Here is a 23,941-nt window from a genome sequence, read left to right as displayed (position 1 = left end):
TGCAACTATCTATTTGTTCCTTATGCTTGCCCCTACTACTACTAGTCATTGGGTGTCAAGCGCGGTGGGAAAAGTCACACAGTAATCATCAAAAATAAGAAAATGAGGTCATATAGATCACGCTCCCGCGTCATCCTTGTCATGTGGCGCAAAAATATATTTAAAAAGGGAAATGCAATACGAGGACTTCCCAGGAGGTCACCCATCCTAGTACTACTCTCGCCCAAGCACGCTTAACTTCGAAGTTCTGATGGGATCCGGTGCTTTAGTGCTGGTATGATCGCATCCGACATGCAACTATCTATTTGTTCCTTATGCTTGCCCCTACTACTACTACTACTACTGCTACTACTACTACTAGTTGTTGGGTGTCAAGCGCGGTGGGAAAAGTCACACAGTAATCGTCAAAAATAAGAAAATGAGGTCATATAGATCACGGTCCCGCGTCATCCTTGTCACGTGGCGCAAAAATATATTTAAAAAGGGGAATGCAACACGAGGACTTCCCAGGAGGTCACCCATCCTAGTACTAATCTCGCCCAAGCACGCTTAACTTCGGAGTTCTGATGGGATCCGGTGCTTTAGTGCTGGTATGATCGCATCCGACATGCAACTATCTATTTGTTCCTTATGCTTGCCCCTACTACTACTACTACTACTACTACTACTACTACTAATACTACTACTACTACTACTACTACTACTACTACTACTACTACTACTACTACTACTAATACTACTACTACTACTACTACTACTACTACTACTACTAATACTACTACTACTACTACTACTACTACTACTAGCCGTTGGGTGTCAAGCGCGGTGGGAAAAGTCACACAGTAATCGTCAAAAATAAGAAAATGAGGTCATATAGATCACGCTCCCGCGTCATCCTTGTCACGTGGCGCAAAAATATATTTAAAAAGGGGAATGGAACACGAGGACTTCCCAGGAGGTCACCCATCCTAGTACTACTCTCGCCCAAGCACGCTTAACTTCGGAGTTCTGATGGGATCCGATGCTTTAGTGCTGGTATGATCGCATCCGACATGCAACTATCTATTTGTTCCTTATGCTTGCCCTACTACTACTACTACTACTACTATTAGTCGTTGGGTGTCAAGCGCGGTCGGAAAAGTCACACAGTAATCGTCAAAAATAAGAAAATGAGGTCATATAGATCACGGTCCCGCGTCATCCTTGTCACGTGGCGCAAAAATATATTTAAAAAGGGGAATGCAACACGAGGACTTCCCAGGAGGTCACCCATCCTAGTACTACTCTCGCCCAAGCACGCTTAACTTCGGAGTTCTGATGGGATCCGGTGCTTTAGTGCTGGTATGATCGCATCCAACATGCAACTATCTATTTGTTCCTTATGCTTGCCCCTACTACTACTACTACTACTAATAGTACTACTAGTCGTTGGGTGTCAAGCGCGGTGGGAAAAGTCACACAGTAATCGTCAAAAATAAGAAAATGAGGTCATATAGATCACGTTCCCGCGTCATCCTTGTCACGTGGCGCAAAAATATATTTAAAAAGGGGAATGCAACACGAGGACTTCCCAGGAGGTCACCCATCCTAGTACTACTCTCGCCCAAGCACGCTTAACTTCGGAGTTCGGATGGGATCCGGTGCTTTAGTGCTGGTATGATCACATCCGACATGCAACTATCTATTTGTTCCTTATGCTTGCCCCTACTACTACTACTACTACTAGTCGTTGGGTGTCAAGCGCGGTGGGAAAAGTCACACAGTAATCGTCAAAAATAAGAAAATGAGGTCATATAGATCACGGTCCCGCGTCATCCTTGTCACGTGGCGCAAAAATATATTTAAAAAGGGGAATGCAACACGAGGACTTCCCAGGAGGTCACCCATCCTAGTACTACTCTCGCCCAAACACGCTTAACTTCGGAGTTCTGATGGGATCCGGTGCTTTAGTGCTGGTATGATCGCATCCGACATGCAACTATCTATTTGTTCCTTATGCTTGCCCCTACTACTACTACTACTAGTCGTTGGGTGTCAAGCGCGGTGGGAAAAGTCACACAGTAATCGTCAAAAATAAGAAAATGAGGTCATATAGATCACGCTCCCGCGTCATCCTTGTCACGTGGCGCAAAAATATATTTTAAAAGGGGAATGCAACACGAGGACTTCCCAGGAGGTCACCCATCCTAGTACTACTCTCGCCCAAGCACGCTTAACTTCGGAGTTCTGATGGGATCCGGTGCTTTAGTGCTGGTATGATCGCATCCGACATGCAACTATCTATTTGTTCCTTATGCTTGCCCCTACTACTACTACTACTAGTCGTTGGGTGTCAAGCGCGGTGGGAAAAGTCACACAGTAATCGTCAAAAATAAGAAAATGAGGTCATATAGATCACGTTCCCGCGTCATCCTTGTCACGTGGCGCAAAAATATATTTAAAAAGGGGAATGCAACACGAGGACTTCCCAGGAGGTCACCCATCCTAGTACTACTCTCGCCCAAGCACGCTTAACTTCGGAGTTCTGATGGGATCCGGTGCTTTAGTGCTGGTATGATCACATCCGACATGCAACTATCTATTTGTTCCTTATGCTTGCCCCTACTACTACTACTACTAGTCGTTGGGTGTCAAGCGCGGTGGGAAAAGTCACACAGTAATCGTCAAAAATAAGAAAATGAGGTCATATAGATCACGGTCCCGCGTCATCCTTGTCACGTGGCACAAAAATATATTTAAAAAGGGGAATGCAACACGAGGACTTCCGAGGAGGTCACCCATCCTAGTACTACTCTCGCCCAAGCACGCTTAACTTCGGAGTTGTGATGGGATCCGGTGCTTTAGTGCTGGTATGATCGCATCCGACATGCAACTATCTATTTGTTCCTTATGCTTGCCCCTACTACTACTACTACTACTAGTCGTTGGGTGTCAAGCGCGGTGGGAAAAGTCACACAGTAATCGTCAAAAATAAGAAAATGAGGTCATATAGATCACGCTCCCGCGTCATCCTTGTCACGTGGCGCAAAAATATATTTAAAAAGGGGAATGCAACACGAGGACTTCCCAGGAGGTCACCCATCCTAGTACTACTCTCGCCCAAGCACGCTTAACTTCGGAGTTCTGATGGGATCCGGTGCGTTAGTGCTGGTATGATCGCATCCGACATGCAACTATCTATTTGTTCCTTATGCTTGCCCCTACTACTACTACTACTACTACTACTAGTCGTTGGGTGTCAAGCGCGGTGGGAAAAGTCACACAGTAATCGTCAAAAATAAGAAAATGAGGTCATATAGATCACGCTCCCGCGTCATCCTTGTCACGTGGCGCAAAAATAGAGGTCACCCATCCTAGTACTACTCTCGCCCAAGCACGCTTAACTTCGGAGTTCTGATGGGATCCGGTGCTTTAGTGCTGGTATGATCGCATCCGACATGCAACTATCTATTTGTTCCTTATGCTTGCCCCTACTACTACTACTACTACCACTACTACTACTACTAGTCGTTGGGTGTCAAGCGCGGTGGGAAAAGTCACACAGTAATCGTCAAAAATAAGAAAATGAGGTCATATAGATCACGCTCCCGCGTCATCCTTGTCACGTGGCGCAAAAATATATTAAAAAAGGGGAATGCAACACGAGGACTTCCCAGGAGGTCACCCATCCTAGTACTACTCTCGCCCAAGCACGCTTAACTTCGGAGTTCTGATGGGATCCGGTGCTTTAATGCTGGTATGATCGCATCCGACATGCAACTATCTATTTGTTCCTTATGCTTGCCCCTACTACTACTACTACTACTACTACTACTACTACTACTACTAGTCGTTGGGTGTCAAGCGCGGTGGGAAAAGTCACATAGTAATCGTCAAATATAAGAAAATGAGGTCATATAGATCACGCTCCCGCGTCATCCTTGTCACGTGGCGCAAAAATATATTTAAAAAGGGGAATGCAACACGAGGACATCACAGGAGGTCACCCATCCTAGTACTACTCTCGCCCAAGCACGCTTAACTTCGGAGTTCTGATGGGATCCGGTGCTTTAGTGTTGGTATGATCGCATCCGACATGCAACTATCTATTTGTTCCTTATGCTTGCCCCTACTACTACTACTACTACTACTACTACTACTACTACTACTACTACTACTACTACTACTACTTGTCGTTGGGTGTCAAGCGCGGTGGGAAAAGTCACACAGTAATCGTCAAAAATAAGAAAATGAGGTCATATAGATCACGCTCCCGCGTCATCCTTGTCACGTGGCGCAAAAATATATTTAAAAAGGGGAATGCAACACGAGGACTTCCCAGGAGGTCACCCATCCTAGTACTACTCTCGCCCAAGCACGCTTAACTTCGGAGTTCTGATGGGATCCGGTGCTTTAGTGCTGGTATGATCACATCCGACATGCAACTATCTATCTGTTCCTTATGCTTGCCCCTACTACTACTACTACTACTACTACTACTACTAGTCGTTGGGTGTCAAGCGCGGTGGGAAAAGTCACACAGTAATCGTCAAAAATAAAAAAATGAGGTCATATAGATCACGCTCCCGCGTCATCCTTGTCACGTGGCGCAAAAATATATTTAAAAAGGGGAATGCAACACGAGGACATCACAGGAGGTCACCCATCCTAGTACTATTCTCGCCCAAGCACGCTTAACTTCGGAGTTCTGATGGGATCCGGTGCTTTAGTGTTGGTATGATCGCATCCGACATGCAACTATCTATTTGTTCCTTATGCTTGCCCCTACTACTACTACTACTACTACTACTACTACTAGTCGTTGGGTGTCAAGCGCGGTGGGAAAAGTCACACAGTAATCGTCAAAAATAAGAAAATGAGGTCATATAGATCACGGTCCCGCGTCATCCTTGTCACGTGGCGCAAAAATATATTAAAAAAGGGGAATGCAACACGAGGACTTCCCAGGAGGTCACCCATCCTAGTACTACTCTCGCCCAAGCACGCTTAACTTCGGAGTTCTGATGGGATCCGGTGCTTTAGTGCTGGTATGATCGCATCCGACATGCAACTATCTATTTGTTCCTTATGCTTGCCCCTACTACTACTACTACTACTACTAGTACTACTACTACTAGTCGTTGGGTGTCAAGCGCGGTGGGAAAAGTCACATAGTAATCGTCAAATATAAGAAAATGAGGTCATATAGATCACGCTCCCGCGTCATCCTTGTCACGTGGCGCAAAAATATATTTAAAAAGGGGAATGCAACACGAGGACATCACAGGAGGTCACCCATCCTAGTACTACTCTCGCCCAAGCACGCTTAACTTCGGAGTTCTGATGGGATCCGGTGCTTTAGGGTTGGTATGATCGCATCCGACATGCAACTATCTATTTGTTCCTTATGCTTGCCCCTACTACTACTACTACTACTACTACTACTACTACTACTACTACTACTACTACTACTACTACTACTAGTCGTTGGGTGTCAAGCGCGCTGGGAAAAGTCACACAGTAATCGTCAAAAATAAGAAAATGAGGTCATATAGATCACGCTCCCGCGTCATCCTTGTCACGTGGCGCAAAAATATATTTAAAAAGGGGAATGCAACACGAGGACTTCCCAGGAGGTCACCCATCCTAGTACTACTCTCGCCCAAGCACGCTTAACTTCGGAGTTCTGATGGGATCCGGTGCTTTAGTGCTGGTATGATCACATCCGACATGCAACTATCTATCTGTTCCTTATGCTTGCCCCTACTACTACTACTACTACTACTACTACTACTACTACTACTAGTCGTTGGGTGTCAAGCGCGGTGGGAAAAGTCACACAGTAATCGTCAAAAATAAAAAAATGAGGTCATATAGATCACGCTCCCGCGTCATCCTTGTCACGTGGCGCAAAAATATATTTAAAAAGGGGAATGCAACACGAGGACATCACAGGAGGTCACCCATCCTAGTACTATTCTCGCCCAAGCACGCTTAACTTCGGAGTTCTGATGGGATCCGGTGCTTTAGTGTTGGTATGATCGCATCCGACATGCAACTATCTATTTGTTCCTTATGCTTGCCCCTACTACTACTACTACTACTACTACTAGTCGTTGGGTGTCAAGCGCGGTGGGAAAAGTCACACAGTAATCGTCAAAAATAAGAAAATGAGGTCATATAGATCACGGTCCCGCGTCATCCTTGTCACGTGGCGCAAACATATATTTAAAAAGGGGAATGCAACACGAGGACTTCCCAGGAGGTCACCCATCCTAGTACTACTCTCGCCCAAGCACGCTTAACTTCGGAGTTCTGATGGGATCCGGTGCTTTAGTGCTCGTATGATCGCATCCGACATGCAACTATCTATTTGTTCCTTATGCTTGCCCCTACTACTACTACTACTACTAGTCGTTGGGTGTCAAGCGCGGTGGGAAAAGTCACACAGTAATCGTCAAAAATAAGAAAATGAGGTCATATAGATCACGCTCCCGCGTCATCCTTGTCACGTGGCGCAAAAATATATTTAAAAAGGGAGGGGAATGCAACACGAGGACTTCCCAGGAGGTCACCCATCCTAGTACTACTCTCGCCCAAGCACGCTTAACTTCGGAGTTCTGATGGGATCCGGTGCTTTAGTGCTGGTATGATCGCATCCGACATGCAACTATCTATTTGTTCCTTATGCTTGCCCTACTACTACTGCTACTACTACTAGTCGTTGGGTGTCAAGCGCGGTGGGAAAAGTCACACAGTAATCGTCAAAAATAAGAAAATGAGGTCATATAGATCACGGTCCCGCGTCATCCTTGTCACGTGGCGCAAAAATATATTTAAAAAGGGGAATGCAACAAGAGGACTTCCGAGGAGGTCACCCATCCTAGTACTACTCTCGCCCAAGCACGCTTAACTTCGGAGTTCTGATGGGATCCGGTGCTTTAGTGCGGGTATGATCGCATCCGACATGCAACTATCTATTTGTTCCTTATGCTTGCCCCTACTACTACTACTACTACTACTACTACTACTACTACTACTACTAATAGTACTACTACTAATAGTACTACTAGTCGTTGGGTGTCAAGCGCGGTGGGAAAAGTCACACAGTAATCGTCAAAAATAAGAAAATGAGGTCATATAGATCACGTTCCCGCGTCATCCTTGTCACGTGGCGCAAAAATATATTTAAAAAGGGGAATGCAACATGAGGACTTCCCAGGAGGTCACCCATCCTAGTACTACTCTCGCCCAAGCACGCTTAACTTCGGAGTTCTGATGGGATCCGGTGCTTTAGTGCTGGTATGATCACATCCGACATGCAACTATCTATTTGTTCCATATGCTTGCCCCTACTACTACTACTACTACTAGTCGTTGGGTGTCAAGCGCGGTGGGAAAAGTCACACAGTAATCGTCAAAAATAAGAAAATGAGGTCATATAGATCACGGTCCCGCGTCATCCTTGTCATGTGGCGCAAAAATATATTTAAAAAGGGGAATGCAACACGAGGACTTCCCAGGAGGTCACCCATCCTAGTACTACTCTCTCCCAAACACGCTTAACTTCGGAGTTCTGATGGGATCCGGTGCTTTAGTGCTGGTATGATCGCATCCGACATGCAACTATCTATTTGTTCCTTATGCTTGCCCCTACTACTACTACTACTAGTCGTTGGGTGTCAAGCGCGGTGGGAAAAGTCACACAGTAATCGTCAAAAATAAGAAAATGAGGTCATATAGATCACGCTCCCGCGTCATCCTTGTCACGTGGCGCTAAAATATATTTTAAAAGGGGAATGCAACACGAGGACTTCCCAAGAGGTCACCCATCCTAGTACTACTCTCGCCCAAGCACGCTTAACTTCGGAGTTCTGATGGGATCCGGTGCTTTAGTGCTGGTATGATCGCATCCGACATGCAACTATCTATTTGTTCCTTATGCTTGCCCCTACTACTACTACTACTACTACTACTACTACTACTACTACTACTACTACTACTACTACTAGTCGTTGGGTGTCAAGCGCGGTGGGAAAAGTCACACAGTAATCGTCAAAAATAAGAAAATGAGGTCATATAGATCACGTTCCCGCGTCATCCTTGTCACGTGGCGCAAAAATATATTTAAAAAGGGGAATGCAACACGAGGACTTCCCAGGAGGTCACCCATCCTAGTACTACTCTCGCCCAAGCACGCTTAACTTCGGAGTTCTGATGGGATCCGGTGCTTTAGTGCTGGTATGATCACATCCGACATGCAACTATCTATTTGTTCCTTATGCTTGCCCCTACTACTACTACTAGTCGTTGGGTGTCAAGCGCGGTGGGAAAAGTCACACAGTAATCGTCAAAAATAAGAAAATGAGGTCATATAGATCACGGTCCCGCGTCATCCTTGTCACGTGGCGCAAAAATATATTTAAAAAGGGGAATGCAACACGAGGACTTCCCAGGAGGTCACCCATCCTAGTACTACTCTCGCCCAAGCACGCTTAACTTCGGAGTTCTGATGGGATCCGGTGCTTTAGTGCTGGTATGATCGCATCCGACATGCAACTATCTATTTGTTCCTTATGCTTGCCCCTACTACTACTACTAGTACTACTACTACTACTACTATTAATAGTACTACTAGTCGTTGGGTGTCAAGCGCGGTGGGAAAAGTCACACAGTAATCGTCAAAAATAAGAAAATGAGGTCATATAGATCACGTTCCCGCGTCATCCTTGTCACGTGGCGCAAAAATATATTTAAAAAGGGGAATGCAACACGAGGACTTCCCAGGAGGTCACCCATCCTAGTACTACTCTCGCCCAAGCACGCTTAACTTCGGAGTTCTAATGGGATCCGGTGCTTTAGTGCTGGTATGATCACATCCGACATGCAACTATCTATTTGTTCCTTATGCTTGCCCCTACTACTACTACTACTAGTCGTTGGGTGTCAAGCGCGGTGGGAAAAGTCACACAGTAATCGTCAAAAATAAGAAAATGAGGTCATATAGATCACGGTCCCGCGTCATCCTTGTCACGTGGCGCAAAAATATATTTAAAAAGGGGAATGCAACACGAGGACTTCCCAGGAGGTCACCCATCCTAGTACTACTCTCGCCCAAACACGCTTAACTTCGGAGTTCTGATGGGATCCGGTGCTTTAGTGCTGGTATGATCGCATCCGACATGCAACTATCTATTTGTTCCTTATGCTTGCCCCTACTACTACTACTACTAGTCGTTGGGTGTCAAGCGCGGTGGGAAAAGTCACACAGTAATCGTCAAAAATAAGAAAATGAGGTCATATAGATCACGCTCCCGCGTCATCCTTGTCACGTGGCGCAAAAATATATTTTAAAAGGGGAATGCAACACGAGGACTTCCCAGGAGGTCACCCATCCTAGTACTACTCTCGCCCAAGCACGCTTAACTTCGGAGTTCTGATGGGATCCGGTGCTTTAGTGCTGGTATGATCGCATCCGACATGCAACTATCTATTTGTTCCTTATGCTTGCCCCTACTACTACTACTACTAGTCGTTGGGTGTCAAGCGCGGTGGGAAAAGTCACACAGTAATCGTCAAAAATAAGAAAATGAGGTCATATAGATCACGTTCCCGCGTCATCCTTGTCACGTGGCGCAAAAATATATTTAAAAAGGGGAATGCAACACGAGGACTTCCCAGGAGGTCACCCATCCTAGTACTACTCTCGCCCAAGCACGCTTAACTTCGGAGTTCTGATGGGATCCGGTGCTTTAGTGCTGGTATGATCACATCCGACATGCAACTATCTATTTGTTCCTTATGCTTGCCCCTACTACTACTACTACTAGTCGTTGGGTGTCAAGCGCGGTGGGAAAAGTCACACAGTAATCGTCAAAAATAAGAAAATGAGGTCATATAGATCACGGTCCCGTGTCATCCTTGTCACGTGGCACAAAAATATATTTAAAAAGGGGAATGCAACACGAGGACTTCCGAGGAGGTCACCCATCCTAGTACTACTCTCGCCCAAGCACGCTTAACTTCGGAGTTCTGATGGGATCCGGTGCTTTAGTGCTGGTATGATCGCATCCGACATGCAACTATCTATTTGTTCCTTATGCTTGCCCCTACTACTACTACTACTACTACTACTAGTCGTTGGGTGTCAAGCGCGGTGGGAAAAGTCACACAGTAATCGTCAAAAATAAGAAAATGAGGTCATATAGATCACGCTCCCGCGTCATCCTTGTCACGTGGCGCAAAAATATATTTAAAAAGGGGAATGCAACACGAGGACTTCCCAGGAGGTCACCCATCCTAGTACTACTCTCGCCCAAGCACGCTTAACTTCGGAGTTCTGATGGGATCCGGTGCTTTAGTGCTGGTATGATCGCATCCGACATGCAACTATCTATTTGTTCCTTATGCTTGCCCCTACTACTACTACTACTACTAGTCGTTGGGTGTCAAGCGCGGTGGGAAAAGTCACACAGTAATCGTCAAAAATAAGAAAATGAGGTCATATAGATCACGCTCCCGCGTCATCCTTGTCACGTGGCGCAAAAATAGAGGTCACCCATCCTAGTACTACTCTCGCCCAAGCACGCTTAACTTCGGAGTTCTGATGGGATCCGGTGCTTTAGTGCTGGTATGATCGCATCCGACATGCAACTATCTATTTGTTCCTTATGCTTGCCCCTACTACTACTACTACTACCACTACTACTACTACTAGTCGTTGGGTGTCAAGCGCGGTGGGAAAAGTCACACAGTAATCGTCAAAAATAAGAAAATGAGGTCATATAGATCACGCTCCCGCGTCATCCTTGTCACGTGGCGCAAAAATATATTAAAAAAGGGGAATGCAACACGAGGACTTCCCAGGAGGTCACCCATCCTAGTACTACTCTCGCCCAAGCACGCTTAACTTCGGAGTTCTGATGGGATCCGGTGCTTTAATGCTGGTATGATCGCATCCGACATGCAACTATCTATTTGTTCCTTATGCTTGCCCCTACTACTACTACTACTACTACTACTACTACTACTACTACTAGTCGTTGGGTGTCAAGCGCGGTGGGAAAAGTCACATAGTAATCGTCAAATATAAGAAAATGAGGTCATATAGATCACGCTCCCGCGTCATCCTTGTCACGTGGCGCAAAAATATATTTAAAAAGGGGAATGCAACACGAGGACATCACAGGAGGTCACCCATCCTAGTACTACTCTCGCCCAAGCACGCTTAACTTCGGAGTTCTGATGGGATCCGGTGCTTTAGTGTTGGTATGATCGCATCCGACATGCAACTATCTATTTGTTCCTTATGCTTGCCCCTACTACTACTACTACTACTACTACTACTACTACTACTACTACTACTACTACTACTACTACTACTACTACTACTACTAGTCGTTGGGTGTCAAGCGCGGTGGGAAAAGTCACACAGTAATCGTCAAAAATAAGAAAATGAGGTCATATAGATCACGCTCCCGCGTCATCCTTGTCACGTGGCGCAAAAATATATTTAAAAAGGGGAATGCAACACGAGGACATCACAGGAGGTCACCCATCCTAGTACTATTCTCGCCCAAGCACGCTTAACTTCGGAGTTCTGATGGGATCCGGTGCTTTAGTGTTGGTATGATCGCATCCGACATGCAACTATCTATTTGTTCCTTATGCTTGCCCCTACTACTACTACTACTACTACTACTACTACTAGTCGTTGGGTGTCAAGCGCGGTGGGAAAAGTCACATAGTAATCGTCAAAAATAAGAAAATGAGGTCATATAGATCACGGTCCCGCGTCATCCTTGTCACGTGGCGCAAAAATATATTTAAAAAGGGGAATGCAACACGAGGACTTCCCAGGAGGTCACCCATCCTAGTACTACTCTCGCCCAAGCACGCTTAACTTCGGAGTTCTGATGGGATTCGGTGCTTTAGTGCTGGTATGATCGCATCCGACATGCAACTATCTATTTGTTCCTTATGCTTGCCCCTACTACTACTACTACTACTACTACTACTACTAGTCGTTGGGTGTCAAGTGCGGTGGAAAAAGTCACACAGTAATCGTCAAAAATAAGAAAATGAGGTCATATAGATCACGCTCCCGCGTCATCCTTGTCACGTGGCGCAAAAATATATTTAAAAAGGGGAATGCAACACGAGGACATCACAGGAGGTCACCCATCCTAGTACTACTCTCGCCCAGGCACGCTTAATTTCGGAGTTCTGATGGGATCCGGTGCTTTAGTGTTGGTATGATCGCATCCGACATGCAACTATCTATTTGTTCCTTATGCTTGCCCCTACTACTACTACTACTACTACTACTACTACTACTACTACTACTACTACTACTACTACTACTACTACTAGTCGTTGGGTGTCAAGCGCGGTGGGAAAAGTCACACAGTAATCGTCAAAAATAAGAAAATGAGGTCATATAGATCACGCTCCCGCGTCATCCTTGTCACGTCGCGCAAAAATATATTTAAAAAGGGGAATGCAACACGAGGACTTCCCAGGAGGTCACCCATCCTAGTACTACTCTCGCCCAAGCACGCTTAACTTCGTAGTTCTGATGGGATCCGGTGCTTTAGTGCTGGTATGATCGCATCCCACATGCAACTATCTATTTGTTCCTTATGCTTGCCCCTACTAGTACTACTAGTACTACTAGTACTACTAGTACTACTACTACTACTACTACTACTACTACTACTACTACTAGTCGTTGGGTGTCAAGCGCGGTGGGAAAAGTCACACAGTAATCGTCAAAAATAAGAAAATGAGGTCATATAGATCACGGTCCCGCGTCATCCTTGTCACGTGGCGCAAAAATATATTTAAAAAGGGGAATGCAACACGAGGACTTCCTAGGAGGTCACCCATCCTAGTACTACTCTCGCCCAAGCACGCTTAACTTCGGAGTTCTGATGGGATCCGGTGCTTTAGTGCTGGTATGATCGCATCCGACATGCAACTATCTATTTGTTCCTTATGCTTGCCCCTACTAGTACTACTACTACTACTACTACTACTACTACTACTACTACTACTACTACTACTACTAGTCGTTGGGTGTCAAGCGTGGTGGGAAAAGTCACACAGTAATCGTCAAAAATAAGAAAATGAGGTCATATAGATCACGGTCCCGCGTCATCCTTGTCACGTGGCGCAAAAATATATTTAGAAAGGGGAATGCAAAACGAGGACTTCCCAGGAGGTCACCCATCCTAGTACTACTCTCGCCCAAGCACGCTTAACTTCGGAGTTCTGATGGGATCCGGTGCTTTAGTGCTGGTATGATCGCATCCGACATGCAACTATCTATTTGTTCCTTATGCTTGCCCCTACTACTACTACTACTACTGCTACTACTACTACTACTACTACTACTAGTCGTTGGGTGTCAAGCGCGGTGGGAAAAGTCACACAGTAATCGTCAAAAATAAACAAATGAGGTCATATAGATCACGCTCCCGCGTCATCCTTATCACGTGGCGCAAAAATATATTTAAAAAGGGGAATGCAACACGAGGACTTCCCAAAAGGTCACCCATCCTAGTATTACTCTCGCCCAAGCACACTTAACTTCGGAGTTCTGATGGGATCCGGTGCTTTAGTGTTGCTATGATCGCATCTAACATGCAACTATCTATTTGTTCCTTATGCTTGCCCCTACTACTACTACTACTACTACTACTACTACTACTACTACTACTACTACTACTACTAGTCGTTGGGTGTCAAGCGCGGTGGGAAAAGTCACACAGTAATCGTCAAAAGTAAGAAAATGAGGTCATATAGATCACGCTCCCGCGTCATCCTTGTCACGTGGCGCAAAAATATATTTAAAAAGGGGAATGCAACACGAGGACTTCCCAGGAGGTCACCCATCCTAGTACTACTCTCGCCCAAGCACGCTTAACTTCGAAGTTCTGATGGGATCCGGTGCTTTAGTGCTGGTATGATCGCATCCGACATGCAACTATCTATTTGTTCCTTCTGCTTGCCCCTACTAGTACTACTACTACTACGACTACTACTACTAGTCGTTGGGTGTCAAGCGCGGTGGGAAAAGTCACACAGTAATCGTCAAAAATAAGAAAATGAGGCCATATAGATCACGCTCCCGTGTCATCCTTGTCACGTGGCGCAAAAATATATTTAAAAAGGGGAATGCAACACGAGGACTTCCCAGGAGGTCACCCATCCTAGTACTACTCTCGCCCAAGCATGCTTAACTTCGGAGTTCTGATGGGATCCGGTGCTTTAGTGCTGGTATGATCGCATCCGACATGCAACTATCTATTTGTTCCTTATGCTTGCCCCTACTACTACTACTACTACTACTACTACTACTACTACTACTACTACTACTACTACTACTACTACTACTAGTCGTTGGGTGTCAAGCGCGGTGGGAAAAGTCACACAGTAATCGTCAAAAATAAGAAAATGAGGTCATATAGATCACGCTCCCGCGTCATCCTTGTCACTTGGCGCAAAAATATATTTAAAAAGGGGAATGCAACACGAGGACTTCCCAGGAGGTCACCCATCCTAGTACAACTCTCGCCCAAGCACGTTTAACTTCGGAGTTCTGATGGGATCCGGTGCTTTAGTGCTGGTATGATCGCATCCGACATGCAACTATCTATTTGTTCCTTATGATTGCCCCTAGTCGTTGGGTGTCAAGCGCGGTGGGAAAAGTCACACAGTAATCGTCAAAAATAAGAAAATGAGGTCATATAGATCACGGTCCCGCGTCATCCTTGTCACGTGGCGCAAAAATATATTTGAAAAGGGGAATGCAACACGAGGACTTCCCAGGAGGTCACCCATCCTAGTACTACTCTCGCCCTACTACTACTACTACTACTACTACTACTACTACTACTACTACTACTACTACTACTAGTCGTTGGGTGTCAAGCGCGGTGGGAAAAGTCACACAGTAATCGTCAAAAATAAGAAAATGAGGTCATATAGATCACGGTCCCGCGTCATCCTTGTCACGTGGCGCAAAAATATATTTAAAAAGGGGAATGCAACATGAGGACTTCCCAGGAGGTCACCCATCCTAGTACTACTCTCGCCCAAGCACGCTTAACTTCGGAGTTCTGATGGGATCCGGTGCTTTAGTGCTGGAATGATCGCATCCGACATGCAACTATCTATTTGTTCCTTATGCTTGCCCCTACTACTACTACTACTACTACTACTACTACTAGTCGTTGGGTGTCAAGCGCGGTGGGAAAAGTCACACAGTAATCGTCAAAAATAAGAAAATGAGGCCATATAGATCACGCTCCCGTGTCATCCTTGTCACGTGGCGCAAAAATATATTTAAAAAGGGGAATGCAACACGAGGACTTCCCAGGAGGTCACCCATCCTAGTACTACTCTCGCCCAAGCACGCTTAACTTCGGAGTTCTGATGGGATCCGGTGCTTTAGTGCTGGTATGATCGCATCCGACATCCAACTATCTATTTGTTCCTTATGCTTGCCCCTACTACTACTACTACTACTACTACTACTACTAGTCGTTGGGTGTCAAGCGCGGTGGGAAAAGTCACACAGTAATCGTCAAAAATAAGAAAATGAGGCCATATAGATCACGCTCCCGTGTCATCCTTGTCACGTGGCGCAAAAATATATTTAAAAAGGGGAATGCAACACGAGGACTTCCCAGGAGGTCACCCATCCTAGTACTACTCTCGCCCAAGCATGCTTAACTTCGGAGTTCTGATGGGATCCGGTGCTTTAGTGCTGGTATGATCGCATCCGACATGCAACTATCTATTTGTTCCTTATGCTTGCCCCTACTACTACTACTACTACTACTACTACTACTACTACTACTACTACTACTACTACTACTACTACTACTAGTCGTTGGGTGTCAAGCGCGGTGGGAAAAGTCACACAGTAATCGTCAAAAATAAGAAAATGAGGTCATATAGATCACGCTCCCGCGTCATCCTTGTCACGTGGCGCAAAAATATATTTAAAAAGGGGAATGCAACACGAGGACTTCCCAGGAGGTCACCCATCCTAGTACAACTCTCGCCCAAGCACGCTTAACTTCGGAGTTCTGATGGGATCCGGTGCTTTAGTGCTGGTATGATCGCATCCGACATGCAACTATCTATTTGTTCCTTATGATTGCCCCTAGTCGTTGGGTGTCAAGCGCGGTGGGAAAAGTCACACAGTAATCGTCAAAAATAAGAAAATGAGGTCATATAGATCACGGTCCCGCGTCATCCTTGTCACGTGGCGCAAAAATATATTTAAAAAGGGGAATGCAACACGAGGACTTCCCAGGAGGTCACCCATCCTAGTACTACTCTCGCCCTACTACTACTACTACTACTACTACTAGTCGTTGGGTGTCAAGCGCGGTGGGAAAAGTCACACAGTAATCGTCAAAAATAAGAAAATGAGGTCATATAGATCACGGTCCCGCGTCATCCTTGTCACGTGGCGCAAAAATATATTTAAAAAGGGGAATGCAACACGAGGACTTCCCAGAAGGTCACCCATCCTAGTACTACTCTCGCCCAAGCACGCTTAACTTCGGAGTTCTGATGGGATCCGGTGCTTTAGTGCTGGAATGATCGCATCCGACATGCAACTATCTATTTGTTCCTTATGCTTGCCCCTACTACTACTACTACTACTACTACTACTACTACTACTACTACTAGTCGTTGGGTGTCAAGCGCGGTGGGAAAAGTCACACAGTAATCGTCAAAAATAAGAAAATGAGGCCATATAGATCACGCTCCCGTGTCATCCTTGTCACGTGGCGCAAAAATATATTTAAAAAGGGGAATGCAACACGAGGACTTCCCAGGAGGTCACCCATCCTAGTACTACTCTCGCCCAAGCATGCTTAACTTCGGAGTTCTGATGGGATCCGGTGCTTTAGTGCTGGTATGATCGCATCCGACATGCAACTATCTATTTGTTCCTTATGCTTGCCCCTACTACTACTACTACTACTACTACTACTACTACTACTACTACTAGTCGTTGGGTGTCAAGCGCGGTGGGAAAAGTCACACAGTAATCGTCAAAAATAAGAAAATGAGGTCATATAGATCACGCTCCCGCGTCATCCTTGTCACGTGGCGCAAAAATATATTTAAAAAGGGGAATGCAACAGGAGGACTTCCCAGGAGGTCACCCATCCTAGTACAACTCTCGCCCAAGCACGCTTAACTTCGGAGTTCTGATGGGATCCGGTGCTTTAGTGCTGGTATGATCGCATCCGACATGCAACTATCTATTTGTTCCTTATGCTTGCCCCTAGTCGTTGGGTGTCAAGCGCGGTAGGAAAAGTCACACAGTAATCGTCAAAAATAAGAAAATGAGGTCATATAGATCACGGTCCCGCGTCATCCTTGTCACGTGGCGCAAAAATATATTTAAAAAGGGGAATGCAACACGAGGACTTCCCAGGAGGTCACCCATCCTAGTACTACTCTCGCCCTACTACTACTACTACTACTACTACTACTACTACCACTACTACTACTAGTCGTTGGGTGTCAAGCGCGGTGGGAAAAGTCACACAGTAATCGTCAAAAATAAGAAAATGAGGTCATATAGATCACGGTCCCGCGTCATCCTTGTCACGTGGCGCAAAAATATATTTAAAAAGGGGAATGCAACACGAGGACTTCCCAGGAGGTCACCCATCCTAGTACTACTCTCGCCCAAGCATGCTTAACTTCGGAGTTCTGATGGGATCCGGTGCTTTAGTGCTGGTATGATCGCATCCGACATGCAACTATCTATTTGTTCCTTATGCTTGCCCCTACTACTACTACTACTACTACTACTACTACTACTACTACTACTACTACTACTACTACTACTACTAGTCGTTGGGTGTCAAGCGCGGTGGGAAAAGTCACACAGTAATCGTCAAAAATAAGAAAATGAGGTCATATAGATCACGCTCCCGCGTCATCCTTGTCACGTGGCGCAAAAATATATTTAAAAAGGGGAATGCAACACGAGGACTTCCGAGGAGGTCACCCATCCTAGTACAACTCTCGCCCAAGCACGCTTAACTTCGGAGTTCTGATGGGATCCGGTGCTTTAGTGCTGGTATGATCGCATCCGACATGCAACTATCTATTTGTTCCTTATGATTGCCCCTAGTCGTTGGGTGTCAAGCGCGGTGGGAAAAGTCACACAGTAATCGTCAAAAATAAGAAAATGAGGTCATATAGATCACGGTCCCGCGTCATCCTTGTCACGTGGCGCAAAAATATATTTAAAAAGGGGAATGCAACACGAGGACTTCCCAGGAGGTCACCCATCCTAGTACTACTCTCGCCCTACTACTACTACTACTACTACTACTAGTCGTTGGGTGTCAAGCGCGGTGGGAAAAGTCACACAGTAATCGTCAAAAATAAGAAAATGAGGTCATATAGATCACGGTCCCGCGTCATCCTTGTCACGTGGCGCAAAAATATATTTAAAAAGGGGAATGCAACACGAGGACTTCCCAGAAGGTCACCCATCCTAGTACTACTCTCGCCCAAGCACGCTTAACTTCGGAGTTCTGATGGGATCCGGTGCTTTAGTGCTGGAATGATCGCATCCGACATGCAACTATCTATTTGTTCCTTATGCTTGCCCCTACTACTACTACTACTACTACTACTACTACTACTACTAGTCGTTGGGTGTCAAGCGCGGTGGGAAAAGTCACACAGTAATCGTCAAAAATAAGAAAATGAGGCCATATAGATCACGCTCCCGTGTCATCCTTGTCACGTGGCGCAAAAATATATTTAAAAAGGGGAATGCAACACGAGGACTTCCCAGGAGGTCACCCATCCTAGTACTACTCTCGCCCAAGCATGCTTAACTTCGGAGTTCTGATGGGATCCGGTGCTTTAGTGCTGGTATGATCGCATCCGACATGCAACTATCTATTTGTTCCTTATGCTTGCCCCTACTACTACTACTACTACTACTACTACTACTACTACTACTACTAGTCGTTGGGTGTCAAGCGCGGTGGGAAAAGTCACACAGTAATCGTCAAAAATAAGAAAATGAGGTCATATAGATCACGCTCCCGCGTCATCCTTGTCACGTGGCGCAAAAATATATTTAAAAAGGGGAATGCAACAGGAGGACTTCCCAGGAGGTCACCCATCCTAGTACAACTCTCGCCCAAGCACGCTTAACTTCGGAGTTCTGATGGGATCCGGTGCTTTAGTGCTGGTATGATCGCATCCGACATGCAACTATCTATTTGTTCCTTATGCTTGCCCCTAGTCGTTGGGTGTCAAGCGCGGTAGGAAAAGTCACACAGTAATCGTCAAAAATAAGAAAATGAGGTCATATAGATCACGGTCCCGCGTCATCCTTGTCACGTGGCGCAAAAATATATTTAAAAAGGGGAATGCAACACGAGGACTTCCCAGGAGGTCACCCATCCTAGTACTACTCTCGCCCTACTACTACTACTACTACTACTACTACTACTACCACTACTACTACTAGTCGTTGGGTGTCAAGCGCGGTGGGAAAAGTCACACAGTAATCGTCAAAAATAAGAAAATGAGGTCATATAGATCACGGTCCCGCGTCATCCTTGTCACGTGGCGCAAAAATATATTTGAAAAGGGGAATGCAACACGAGGACTTCCCACGAGGTCACCCATCCTAGTACTACTCTCGCCCAAGCACGCTTAACTTCGGAGTTCTGATGGGATCCGGTGCTTTAGTGCTGGTATGATCGCATCCGACATGCAACTATCTATTTGTTCCTTATGCTTGCCCCTACTACTACTACTACTACTACTACTAGTCGTTGGGTGTCAAGCGCGGTGGGAAAAGTCACACAGTAATCGTCAAAAATAAGAAAATGAGGTCATATAGATCACGCTCCCGCGTCATCCTTGTCACGTGGCGCAAAAATATATTTAAAAAGGGGAATGCAACACGAGGACTTCACAGGAGGTCACCCATCCTAGTACTACTCTCGCCCAAGCACGCTTAACTTCGTAGTTCTGATGGGATCCGGTGCTTTAGTGCTGGTATGATCGCATCCGACATGCAATTATCTATTTGTTCCTTATGCTTTCCCCTACTACTACTACTACTACTACTACTACTACTACTAGTCGTTGGGTGTCAAGCGCGGTGGGAAAAGTCACACAGTAATCGTCAAAAATAAGAAAATGAGGTCATATAGATCACGGTCCCGCGTCATCCTTGTCACGTGGCGCAAAAATATATTTAAAAAGGGGAATGCAACACGAGGACTTCACAGGAGGTCACCCATCCTAGTACTACTCTCGCCCAAGCACGCTTAACTTCAGAGTTCTGATGGGATCCGGTGCTTTAGTGCTGGTATGATCGCATCCGACATGCAACTATCTATTTGTTCCTTATGCTTGCCCCTACTACTACTACTACTACTACCACTACTACTACTAGTCGTTGGGTGTCAAGCGCGGTGGGAAAAGTCACACAGTAATCGTCAAAAATAAGAAAATGAGGTCATATAGATCACGGTCCCGCGTCATCCTTGTCACGTGGCGCAAAAATATATTTAAAAAGGGGAATGCAACACGAGGACTTCCCAGGAGGTCACCCATCCTAGTACTACTCTCGCCCAAGCACGCTTAACTTCGGAGTTCTGATGGGATCCGGTGCTTTAGTGCTGGTATGATCGCATCCGACATGCAACTATCTATTTGTTCCTTATGCTTGCCCCTACTACTACTACTACTATTAGTCGTTGGGTGTCAAGCGCGGTGGGAAAAGTCACACAGTAATCGTCAAAAATAAGAAAATGAGGTCATATAGATAACGCTCCCGCGTCATCCTTGTCACGTGGCGCAAAAATATATTTAAAAAGGGGAATGCAACACGAGGACTTCCCAGGAGGTCACCCATCCTAGTACAACTCTCGCCCAAGCACGCTTAACTTCGGAGTTCTGATGGGATTCGGTGCTTTAGTGCTGGTATGATCGCATCCGACATGCAACTATCTATTTGTTCTTTATGCTTGCCACTACTACTACCACTACTACTACCACTACTACTACTACTGCTACTCCTACTCCTGCTGCTCCTACTCCTGCTACTCCTACTCCTGCTACTCCTACTACTACTGCTACTACTGCTACTACTGCTACTACTGCTACTACTCCTACTACTGCTACTACCACCACCAGTACTACTACTACTACTACTACTACCACCACCAGTACTACTACCACCACCAGTACTACTACCACCACCAGTACCACTACTACTACCTGTACCACTACTACTACCACTACTACTACCACTACTACTACTACTACCACTACTACTAGTACTACCACTACTACTACCACTACTACCACTACTACCACTACTACCACTACTACCACTACTACTAATACTACTACTACTACTACTACTACTAGTCGTTGGGTGTCAAGCGCGGTGGGAAAAGTCACACAGTAATCGTCAAAAATAAGAAAATGAGGTCATATAGATCACGGTCCCGCGTCATCCTTGTCACGTGGCGCAAAAATATATTTAAAAAGGGGAATGCAACACGAGGACTTCCCAGGAGGTCACCCATCCTAGTACTACTCTCGCCCAAGCACGCTTAACTTCGGAGTTCTGATGGGATCCGGTGCTTTAGTGCTGGTATGATCGGATCCGACATGCAACTATCTATTTGTTCCTTATGCTTGCCCCTACTACTACTACTACTACTACTACTACTACTACTAGTCGTTGGGTGTCAAGCGCGGTGGGAAAAGTCACACAGTAATCGTCAAAAATAAGAAAATGAGGTCATATAGATCACGCTCCCGTTTCATCCTTGTCACGTGGCGCAAAAATATATTTAAAAAGGGGAATGCAACACGAGGACTTCCCAGGAGGTCACCCATCCTAGTACTACTCTCGCCCAAGCACGCTTAACTTCGAAGTTCTGATGGGATCCGATGCTTTAGTGCTGGTATGATCGCATCCGACATGCAACTATCTATTTGTTCCTTATGCTTGCCCCTACTACTACTACTACTACTACTAGTCGTTGGGTGTCAAGCGCGGTGGGAAAAGTCACACAGTAATCGTCAAAAACAAGAAAATGAGGTCATATAGATCACGCTCCCGCGTCATCCTTGTCACGTGGCGCAAAAATATATTTAAAAAGGGGAATGCAACACGAGGACTTCCCAGGAGGTCACCCATCCTAGTACAACTCTCGCCCAAGCACGCTTAACTTCGGAGTTCTGATGGGATCCGGTGCTTTAGTGCTGGTATGATCGCATCCGACATGCAACTATCTATTTGTTCCTTATGCTTGCCCCTAGTCGTTGGGTGTCAAGCGCGGTGGGAAAAGTCACACAGTAATCGTCAAAAATAAGAAAATGAGGTCATATAGATCACGGTCCCGCGTCATCCTTGTCACGTGGCGCAAAAATATATTTAAAAAGGGGAATGCAACACGAGGACTTCCCAGGAGGTCACCCATCCTAGTACTACTCTCGCCCTACTACTACTACTACTACTACTACTACTACTACTACTAGTCGTTGGGTGTCAAGCGCGGTGGGAAAAGTCACACAGTAATCGTCAAAATAAGAAAATGAGGTCATATAGATCACGGTCCCGCGTCATCCTTGTCACGTGGCGCAAAAATATATTTAAAAAGGGGAATGCAACACGAGGACTTCCCAGGAGGTCACCCATCCTAGTACTACTCTCGCCCAAGCACGCTTATCTTCGGAGTTCTGATGGGATCTGGTGCTTTAGTGCTAGTATGATCGCATCCGACATGCAACTATCTATTTGTTCCTTATGCTTGCCCCTACTACTACTACTACTACTACTACTAGTCGTTGGGTGTCAAGCGCGGTGGGAAAAGTCACACAGTAATCGTCAAAAATAAGAAAATGAGGTCATATAGATCACGCTCCCGCGTCATCCTTGTCACGTGGCGCAAAAATATATTTAAAAAGGGGAATGCAACACGAGGACTTCCCACGAGGTCACCCATCCTAGTACTACTCTCGCCCAAGCACGCTTAACTTCGGAGTTCTGATGGGATCCGGTGCTTTAGTGCTGGTATGATCGCATCCGACATGCAACTATCTTTCTGTTCCTTATGCTTGCCCCTACTACAACTACTACTACTACTACTACTACTACTACTACTACTAGTCGTTGGGTGTCAAGCGCGGTGGGAAAAGTCACACAGTAATCGTCAAAAATAAGAAAATGAGGTCATATAGATCACGCTCCCGTTTCATCCTTGTCACGTGGCGCAAAAATATATTTAAAAAGGGGAATGCAACACGAGGACTTCCCAGGAGGTCACCCATCCTAGTACTACTCTCGCCCAAGCACGCTTAACTTCGAAGTTCTGATGGGATCCGATGCTTTAGTGCTGGTATGATCGCATCCGACATGCAACTATCTATTTGTTCCTTATGCTTGCCCCTACTACTACTACTACTACTACTACTAGTCGTTGGGTGTCAAGCGCGGTGGGAAAAGTCACACAGTAATCGTCAAAAACAAGAAAATGAGGTCATATAGATCACGCTCCCGCGTCATCCTTGTCACGTGGCGCAAAAATATATTTAAAAAGGGGAATGCAACACGAGGACTTCCCAGGAGGTCACCCATCCTAGTACAACTCTCGCCCAAGCACGCTTAACTTCGGAGTTCTGATGGGATCCGGTGCTTTAGTGCTGGTATGATCGCATCCGACATGCAACTATCTATTTGTTCCTTATGCTTGCCCCTAGTCGTTGGGTGTCAAGCGCGGTGGGAAAAGTCACACAGTAATCGTCAAAAATAAGAAAATGAGGTCATATAGATCACGGTCCCGCGTCATCCTTGTCACGTGGCGCAAAAATATATTTAAAAAGGGGAATGCAACACGAGGACTTCCCAGGAGGTCACCCATCC

At 45.7% G+C, this 23,941-nt stretch overlaps 68 non-coding genes and 2 pseudogenes across 68 annotated transcripts; all 70 read right to left on the bottom strand.

Moving 5' to 3' along the window:
* Positions 1-169: 169 nt before the first annotated feature.
* LOC123437739 lies at positions 170-288 on the bottom strand. The gene has a single exon (XR_006628911.1). It is a non-coding gene; the product is annotated as a 5S ribosomal RNA (ribosomal RNA).
* A 197-nt stretch (positions 289-485) lies between these two features.
* Positions 486-604, bottom strand: LOC123435017. The gene has a single exon (XR_006626278.1). It is a non-coding gene; the product is annotated as a 5S ribosomal RNA (ribosomal RNA).
* Positions 605-930: 326 nt separating this feature from the next.
* LOC123432127 lies at positions 931-1,049 on the bottom strand. The gene has a single exon (XR_006623725.1). It is a non-coding gene; the product is annotated as a 5S ribosomal RNA (ribosomal RNA).
* A 187-nt stretch (positions 1,050-1,236) lies between these two features.
* Positions 1,237-1,355, bottom strand: LOC123434182. Its single transcript, XR_006625470.1, has one exon. It is a non-coding gene; the product is annotated as a 5S ribosomal RNA (ribosomal RNA).
* A 194-nt stretch (positions 1,356-1,549) lies between these two features.
* LOC123435074 lies at positions 1,550-1,668 on the bottom strand. The gene has a single exon (XR_006626336.1). It is a non-coding gene; the product is annotated as a 5S ribosomal RNA (ribosomal RNA).
* Positions 1,669-1,850: 182 nt separating this feature from the next.
* LOC123435877 lies at positions 1,851-1,969 on the bottom strand. Its single transcript, XR_006627122.1, has one exon. It is a non-coding gene; the product is annotated as a 5S ribosomal RNA (ribosomal RNA).
* A 179-nt stretch (positions 1,970-2,148) lies between these two features.
* LOC123434180 lies at positions 2,149-2,267 on the bottom strand. The gene has a single exon (XR_006625468.1). It is a non-coding gene; the product is annotated as a 5S ribosomal RNA (ribosomal RNA).
* A 179-nt stretch (positions 2,268-2,446) lies between these two features.
* LOC123435158 lies at positions 2,447-2,565 on the bottom strand. The gene has a single exon (XR_006626419.1). It is a non-coding gene; the product is annotated as a 5S ribosomal RNA (ribosomal RNA).
* A 179-nt stretch (positions 2,566-2,744) lies between these two features.
* Positions 2,745-2,863, bottom strand: LOC123432550. The gene has a single exon (XR_006624128.1). It is a non-coding gene; the product is annotated as a 5S ribosomal RNA (ribosomal RNA).
* Positions 2,864-3,045: 182 nt separating this feature from the next.
* Positions 3,046-3,164, bottom strand: LOC123435102. Its single transcript, XR_006626364.1, has one exon. It is a non-coding gene; the product is annotated as a 5S ribosomal RNA (ribosomal RNA).
* A 157-nt stretch (positions 3,165-3,321) lies between these two features.
* On the bottom strand, positions 3,322-3,434 carry LOC123433503 (annotated as a pseudogene).
* Positions 3,435-3,631: 197 nt separating this feature from the next.
* Positions 3,632-3,750, bottom strand: LOC123435309. Its single transcript, XR_006626564.1, has one exon. It is a non-coding gene; the product is annotated as a 5S ribosomal RNA (ribosomal RNA).
* Positions 3,751-3,953: 203 nt separating this feature from the next.
* LOC123432762 lies at positions 3,954-4,072 on the bottom strand. Its single transcript, XR_006624332.1, has one exon. It is a non-coding gene; the product is annotated as a 5S ribosomal RNA (ribosomal RNA).
* A 224-nt stretch (positions 4,073-4,296) lies between these two features.
* LOC123435157 lies at positions 4,297-4,415 on the bottom strand. The gene has a single exon (XR_006626418.1). It is a non-coding gene; the product is annotated as a 5S ribosomal RNA (ribosomal RNA).
* Positions 4,416-4,609: 194 nt separating this feature from the next.
* LOC123432947 lies at positions 4,610-4,728 on the bottom strand. The gene has a single exon (XR_006624512.1). It is a non-coding gene; the product is annotated as a 5S ribosomal RNA (ribosomal RNA).
* A 194-nt stretch (positions 4,729-4,922) lies between these two features.
* Positions 4,923-5,041, bottom strand: LOC123434179. Its single transcript, XR_006625467.1, has one exon. It is a non-coding gene; the product is annotated as a 5S ribosomal RNA (ribosomal RNA).
* A 200-nt stretch (positions 5,042-5,241) lies between these two features.
* LOC123433187 lies at positions 5,242-5,360 on the bottom strand. Its single transcript, XR_006624731.1, has one exon. It is a non-coding gene; the product is annotated as a 5S ribosomal RNA (ribosomal RNA).
* Positions 5,361-5,587: 227 nt separating this feature from the next.
* LOC123435155 lies at positions 5,588-5,706 on the bottom strand. Its single transcript, XR_006626416.1, has one exon. It is a non-coding gene; the product is annotated as a 5S ribosomal RNA (ribosomal RNA).
* Positions 5,707-5,909: 203 nt separating this feature from the next.
* On the bottom strand, positions 5,910-6,028 carry LOC123432946. The gene has a single exon (XR_006624511.1). It is a non-coding gene; the product is annotated as a 5S ribosomal RNA (ribosomal RNA).
* A 188-nt stretch (positions 6,029-6,216) lies between these two features.
* LOC123437597 lies at positions 6,217-6,335 on the bottom strand. The gene has a single exon (XR_006628771.1). It is a non-coding gene; the product is annotated as a 5S ribosomal RNA (ribosomal RNA).
* Positions 6,336-6,521: 186 nt separating this feature from the next.
* LOC123434178 lies at positions 6,522-6,640 on the bottom strand. Its single transcript, XR_006625466.1, has one exon. It is a non-coding gene; the product is annotated as a 5S ribosomal RNA (ribosomal RNA).
* A 184-nt stretch (positions 6,641-6,824) lies between these two features.
* Positions 6,825-6,943, bottom strand: LOC123432468. The gene has a single exon (XR_006624048.1). It is a non-coding gene; the product is annotated as a 5S ribosomal RNA (ribosomal RNA).
* A 233-nt stretch (positions 6,944-7,176) lies between these two features.
* On the bottom strand, positions 7,177-7,295 carry LOC123438434. Its single transcript, XR_006629576.1, has one exon. It is a non-coding gene; the product is annotated as a 5S ribosomal RNA (ribosomal RNA).
* Positions 7,296-7,477: 182 nt separating this feature from the next.
* Positions 7,478-7,596, bottom strand: LOC123431945. Its single transcript, XR_006623551.1, has one exon. It is a non-coding gene; the product is annotated as a 5S ribosomal RNA (ribosomal RNA).
* Positions 7,597-7,775: 179 nt separating this feature from the next.
* On the bottom strand, positions 7,776-7,894 carry LOC123434992. Its single transcript, XR_006626255.1, has one exon. It is a non-coding gene; the product is annotated as a 5S ribosomal RNA (ribosomal RNA).
* A 221-nt stretch (positions 7,895-8,115) lies between these two features.
* Positions 8,116-8,234, bottom strand: LOC123435154. Its single transcript, XR_006626415.1, has one exon. It is a non-coding gene; the product is annotated as a 5S ribosomal RNA (ribosomal RNA).
* Positions 8,235-8,410: 176 nt separating this feature from the next.
* On the bottom strand, positions 8,411-8,529 carry LOC123434177. The gene has a single exon (XR_006625465.1). It is a non-coding gene; the product is annotated as a 5S ribosomal RNA (ribosomal RNA).
* Positions 8,530-8,741: 212 nt separating this feature from the next.
* On the bottom strand, positions 8,742-8,860 carry LOC123435616. Its single transcript, XR_006626861.1, has one exon. It is a non-coding gene; the product is annotated as a 5S ribosomal RNA (ribosomal RNA).
* A 179-nt stretch (positions 8,861-9,039) lies between these two features.
* On the bottom strand, positions 9,040-9,158 carry LOC123435876. The gene has a single exon (XR_006627121.1). It is a non-coding gene; the product is annotated as a 5S ribosomal RNA (ribosomal RNA).
* A 179-nt stretch (positions 9,159-9,337) lies between these two features.
* Positions 9,338-9,456, bottom strand: LOC123434176. Its single transcript, XR_006625464.1, has one exon. It is a non-coding gene; the product is annotated as a 5S ribosomal RNA (ribosomal RNA).
* A 179-nt stretch (positions 9,457-9,635) lies between these two features.
* On the bottom strand, positions 9,636-9,754 carry LOC123435153. The gene has a single exon (XR_006626414.1). It is a non-coding gene; the product is annotated as a 5S ribosomal RNA (ribosomal RNA).
* Positions 9,755-9,933: 179 nt separating this feature from the next.
* Positions 9,934-10,052, bottom strand: LOC123436268. The gene has a single exon (XR_006627499.1). It is a non-coding gene; the product is annotated as a 5S ribosomal RNA (ribosomal RNA).
* A 188-nt stretch (positions 10,053-10,240) lies between these two features.
* Positions 10,241-10,359, bottom strand: LOC123434175. The gene has a single exon (XR_006625463.1). It is a non-coding gene; the product is annotated as a 5S ribosomal RNA (ribosomal RNA).
* Positions 10,360-10,510: 151 nt separating this feature from the next.
* LOC123433502 lies at positions 10,511-10,623 on the bottom strand (annotated as a pseudogene).
* A 197-nt stretch (positions 10,624-10,820) lies between these two features.
* On the bottom strand, positions 10,821-10,939 carry LOC123435307. Its single transcript, XR_006626562.1, has one exon. It is a non-coding gene; the product is annotated as a 5S ribosomal RNA (ribosomal RNA).
* Positions 10,940-11,142: 203 nt separating this feature from the next.
* On the bottom strand, positions 11,143-11,261 carry LOC123432761. Its single transcript, XR_006624331.1, has one exon. It is a non-coding gene; the product is annotated as a 5S ribosomal RNA (ribosomal RNA).
* Positions 11,262-11,500: 239 nt separating this feature from the next.
* On the bottom strand, positions 11,501-11,619 carry LOC123432944. The gene has a single exon (XR_006624509.1). It is a non-coding gene; the product is annotated as a 5S ribosomal RNA (ribosomal RNA).
* A 194-nt stretch (positions 11,620-11,813) lies between these two features.
* Positions 11,814-11,932, bottom strand: LOC123437726. Its single transcript, XR_006628900.1, has one exon. It is a non-coding gene; the product is annotated as a 5S ribosomal RNA (ribosomal RNA).
* A 194-nt stretch (positions 11,933-12,126) lies between these two features.
* Positions 12,127-12,245, bottom strand: LOC123433232. Its single transcript, XR_006624770.1, has one exon. It is a non-coding gene; the product is annotated as a 5S ribosomal RNA (ribosomal RNA).
* Positions 12,246-12,475: 230 nt separating this feature from the next.
* On the bottom strand, positions 12,476-12,594 carry LOC123438306. Its single transcript, XR_006629456.1, has one exon. It is a non-coding gene; the product is annotated as a 5S ribosomal RNA (ribosomal RNA).
* Positions 12,595-12,830: 236 nt separating this feature from the next.
* LOC123435561 lies at positions 12,831-12,949 on the bottom strand. The gene has a single exon (XR_006626806.1). It is a non-coding gene; the product is annotated as a 5S ribosomal RNA (ribosomal RNA).
* A 224-nt stretch (positions 12,950-13,173) lies between these two features.
* Positions 13,174-13,292, bottom strand: LOC123435681. The gene has a single exon (XR_006626934.1). It is a non-coding gene; the product is annotated as a 5S ribosomal RNA (ribosomal RNA).
* A 209-nt stretch (positions 13,293-13,501) lies between these two features.
* On the bottom strand, positions 13,502-13,620 carry LOC123433349. The gene has a single exon (XR_006624871.1). It is a non-coding gene; the product is annotated as a 5S ribosomal RNA (ribosomal RNA).
* Positions 13,621-13,838: 218 nt separating this feature from the next.
* LOC123436549 lies at positions 13,839-13,957 on the bottom strand. Its single transcript, XR_006627768.1, has one exon. It is a non-coding gene; the product is annotated as a 5S ribosomal RNA (ribosomal RNA).
* Positions 13,958-14,154: 197 nt separating this feature from the next.
* LOC123436791 lies at positions 14,155-14,273 on the bottom strand. Its single transcript, XR_006628001.1, has one exon. It is a non-coding gene; the product is annotated as a 5S ribosomal RNA (ribosomal RNA).
* Positions 14,274-14,503: 230 nt separating this feature from the next.
* LOC123437097 lies at positions 14,504-14,622 on the bottom strand. The gene has a single exon (XR_006628297.1). It is a non-coding gene; the product is annotated as a 5S ribosomal RNA (ribosomal RNA).
* Positions 14,623-15,023: 401 nt separating this feature from the next.
* On the bottom strand, positions 15,024-15,142 carry LOC123438867. Its single transcript, XR_006629983.1, has one exon. It is a non-coding gene; the product is annotated as a 5S ribosomal RNA (ribosomal RNA).
* A 194-nt stretch (positions 15,143-15,336) lies between these two features.
* Positions 15,337-15,455, bottom strand: LOC123434174. The gene has a single exon (XR_006625462.1). It is a non-coding gene; the product is annotated as a 5S ribosomal RNA (ribosomal RNA).
* A 194-nt stretch (positions 15,456-15,649) lies between these two features.
* Positions 15,650-15,768, bottom strand: LOC123436789. Its single transcript, XR_006628000.1, has one exon. It is a non-coding gene; the product is annotated as a 5S ribosomal RNA (ribosomal RNA).
* Positions 15,769-15,998: 230 nt separating this feature from the next.
* LOC123435526 lies at positions 15,999-16,117 on the bottom strand. The gene has a single exon (XR_006626772.1). It is a non-coding gene; the product is annotated as a 5S ribosomal RNA (ribosomal RNA).
* Positions 16,118-16,488: 371 nt separating this feature from the next.
* Positions 16,489-16,607, bottom strand: LOC123436769. The gene has a single exon (XR_006627981.1). It is a non-coding gene; the product is annotated as a 5S ribosomal RNA (ribosomal RNA).
* Positions 16,608-16,813: 206 nt separating this feature from the next.
* On the bottom strand, positions 16,814-16,932 carry LOC123436787. Its single transcript, XR_006627998.1, has one exon. It is a non-coding gene; the product is annotated as a 5S ribosomal RNA (ribosomal RNA).
* A 206-nt stretch (positions 16,933-17,138) lies between these two features.
* LOC123432014 lies at positions 17,139-17,257 on the bottom strand. The gene has a single exon (XR_006623616.1). It is a non-coding gene; the product is annotated as a 5S ribosomal RNA (ribosomal RNA).
* A 392-nt stretch (positions 17,258-17,649) lies between these two features.
* LOC123436786 lies at positions 17,650-17,768 on the bottom strand. Its single transcript, XR_006627997.1, has one exon. It is a non-coding gene; the product is annotated as a 5S ribosomal RNA (ribosomal RNA).
* A 227-nt stretch (positions 17,769-17,995) lies between these two features.
* Positions 17,996-18,114, bottom strand: LOC123437931. Its single transcript, XR_006629093.1, has one exon. It is a non-coding gene; the product is annotated as a 5S ribosomal RNA (ribosomal RNA).
* A 371-nt stretch (positions 18,115-18,485) lies between these two features.
* Positions 18,486-18,604, bottom strand: LOC123436768. Its single transcript, XR_006627980.1, has one exon. It is a non-coding gene; the product is annotated as a 5S ribosomal RNA (ribosomal RNA).
* A 200-nt stretch (positions 18,605-18,804) lies between these two features.
* Positions 18,805-18,923, bottom strand: LOC123436785. The gene has a single exon (XR_006627996.1). It is a non-coding gene; the product is annotated as a 5S ribosomal RNA (ribosomal RNA).
* A 206-nt stretch (positions 18,924-19,129) lies between these two features.
* LOC123432013 lies at positions 19,130-19,248 on the bottom strand. Its single transcript, XR_006623615.1, has one exon. It is a non-coding gene; the product is annotated as a 5S ribosomal RNA (ribosomal RNA).
* A 392-nt stretch (positions 19,249-19,640) lies between these two features.
* On the bottom strand, positions 19,641-19,759 carry LOC123434940. The gene has a single exon (XR_006626205.1). It is a non-coding gene; the product is annotated as a 5S ribosomal RNA (ribosomal RNA).
* Positions 19,760-19,947: 188 nt separating this feature from the next.
* Positions 19,948-20,066, bottom strand: LOC123431867. Its single transcript, XR_006623463.1, has one exon. It is a non-coding gene; the product is annotated as a 5S ribosomal RNA (ribosomal RNA).
* A 197-nt stretch (positions 20,067-20,263) lies between these two features.
* Positions 20,264-20,382, bottom strand: LOC123437607. Its single transcript, XR_006628781.1, has one exon. It is a non-coding gene; the product is annotated as a 5S ribosomal RNA (ribosomal RNA).
* Positions 20,383-20,579: 197 nt separating this feature from the next.
* On the bottom strand, positions 20,580-20,698 carry LOC123434173. The gene has a single exon (XR_006625461.1). It is a non-coding gene; the product is annotated as a 5S ribosomal RNA (ribosomal RNA).
* A 182-nt stretch (positions 20,699-20,880) lies between these two features.
* LOC123438885 lies at positions 20,881-20,999 on the bottom strand. The gene has a single exon (XR_006630001.1). It is a non-coding gene; the product is annotated as a 5S ribosomal RNA (ribosomal RNA).
* Positions 21,000-21,559: 560 nt separating this feature from the next.
* LOC123437762 lies at positions 21,560-21,678 on the bottom strand. The gene has a single exon (XR_006628933.1). It is a non-coding gene; the product is annotated as a 5S ribosomal RNA (ribosomal RNA).
* Positions 21,679-21,875: 197 nt separating this feature from the next.
* Positions 21,876-21,994, bottom strand: LOC123438533. The gene has a single exon (XR_006629669.1). It is a non-coding gene; the product is annotated as a 5S ribosomal RNA (ribosomal RNA).
* A 185-nt stretch (positions 21,995-22,179) lies between these two features.
* On the bottom strand, positions 22,180-22,298 carry LOC123435525. The gene has a single exon (XR_006626771.1). It is a non-coding gene; the product is annotated as a 5S ribosomal RNA (ribosomal RNA).
* Positions 22,299-22,680: 382 nt separating this feature from the next.
* LOC123431891 lies at positions 22,681-22,799 on the bottom strand. Its single transcript, XR_006623492.1, has one exon. It is a non-coding gene; the product is annotated as a 5S ribosomal RNA (ribosomal RNA).
* Positions 22,800-22,987: 188 nt separating this feature from the next.
* On the bottom strand, positions 22,988-23,106 carry LOC123434939. The gene has a single exon (XR_006626204.1). It is a non-coding gene; the product is annotated as a 5S ribosomal RNA (ribosomal RNA).
* Positions 23,107-23,312: 206 nt separating this feature from the next.
* Positions 23,313-23,431, bottom strand: LOC123438532. Its single transcript, XR_006629668.1, has one exon. It is a non-coding gene; the product is annotated as a 5S ribosomal RNA (ribosomal RNA).
* A 188-nt stretch (positions 23,432-23,619) lies between these two features.
* LOC123435524 lies at positions 23,620-23,738 on the bottom strand. The gene has a single exon (XR_006626770.1). It is a non-coding gene; the product is annotated as a 5S ribosomal RNA (ribosomal RNA).
* Positions 23,739-23,941: the final 203 nt, after the last annotated feature.

The sequence above is a fragment of the Hordeum vulgare genome, chromosome 2H (assembly GCF_904849725.1).
Source record: "Hordeum vulgare subsp. vulgare chromosome 2H, MorexV3_pseudomolecules_assembly, whole genome shotgun sequence".
NCBI classification, from domain to species: domain Eukaryota; kingdom Viridiplantae; phylum Streptophyta; class Magnoliopsida; order Poales; family Poaceae; genus Hordeum; species Hordeum vulgare.
The sequence above is the reverse complement of the archived record's forward strand: the minus strand, read 5'-3'. Positions and strand labels throughout refer to the sequence as shown.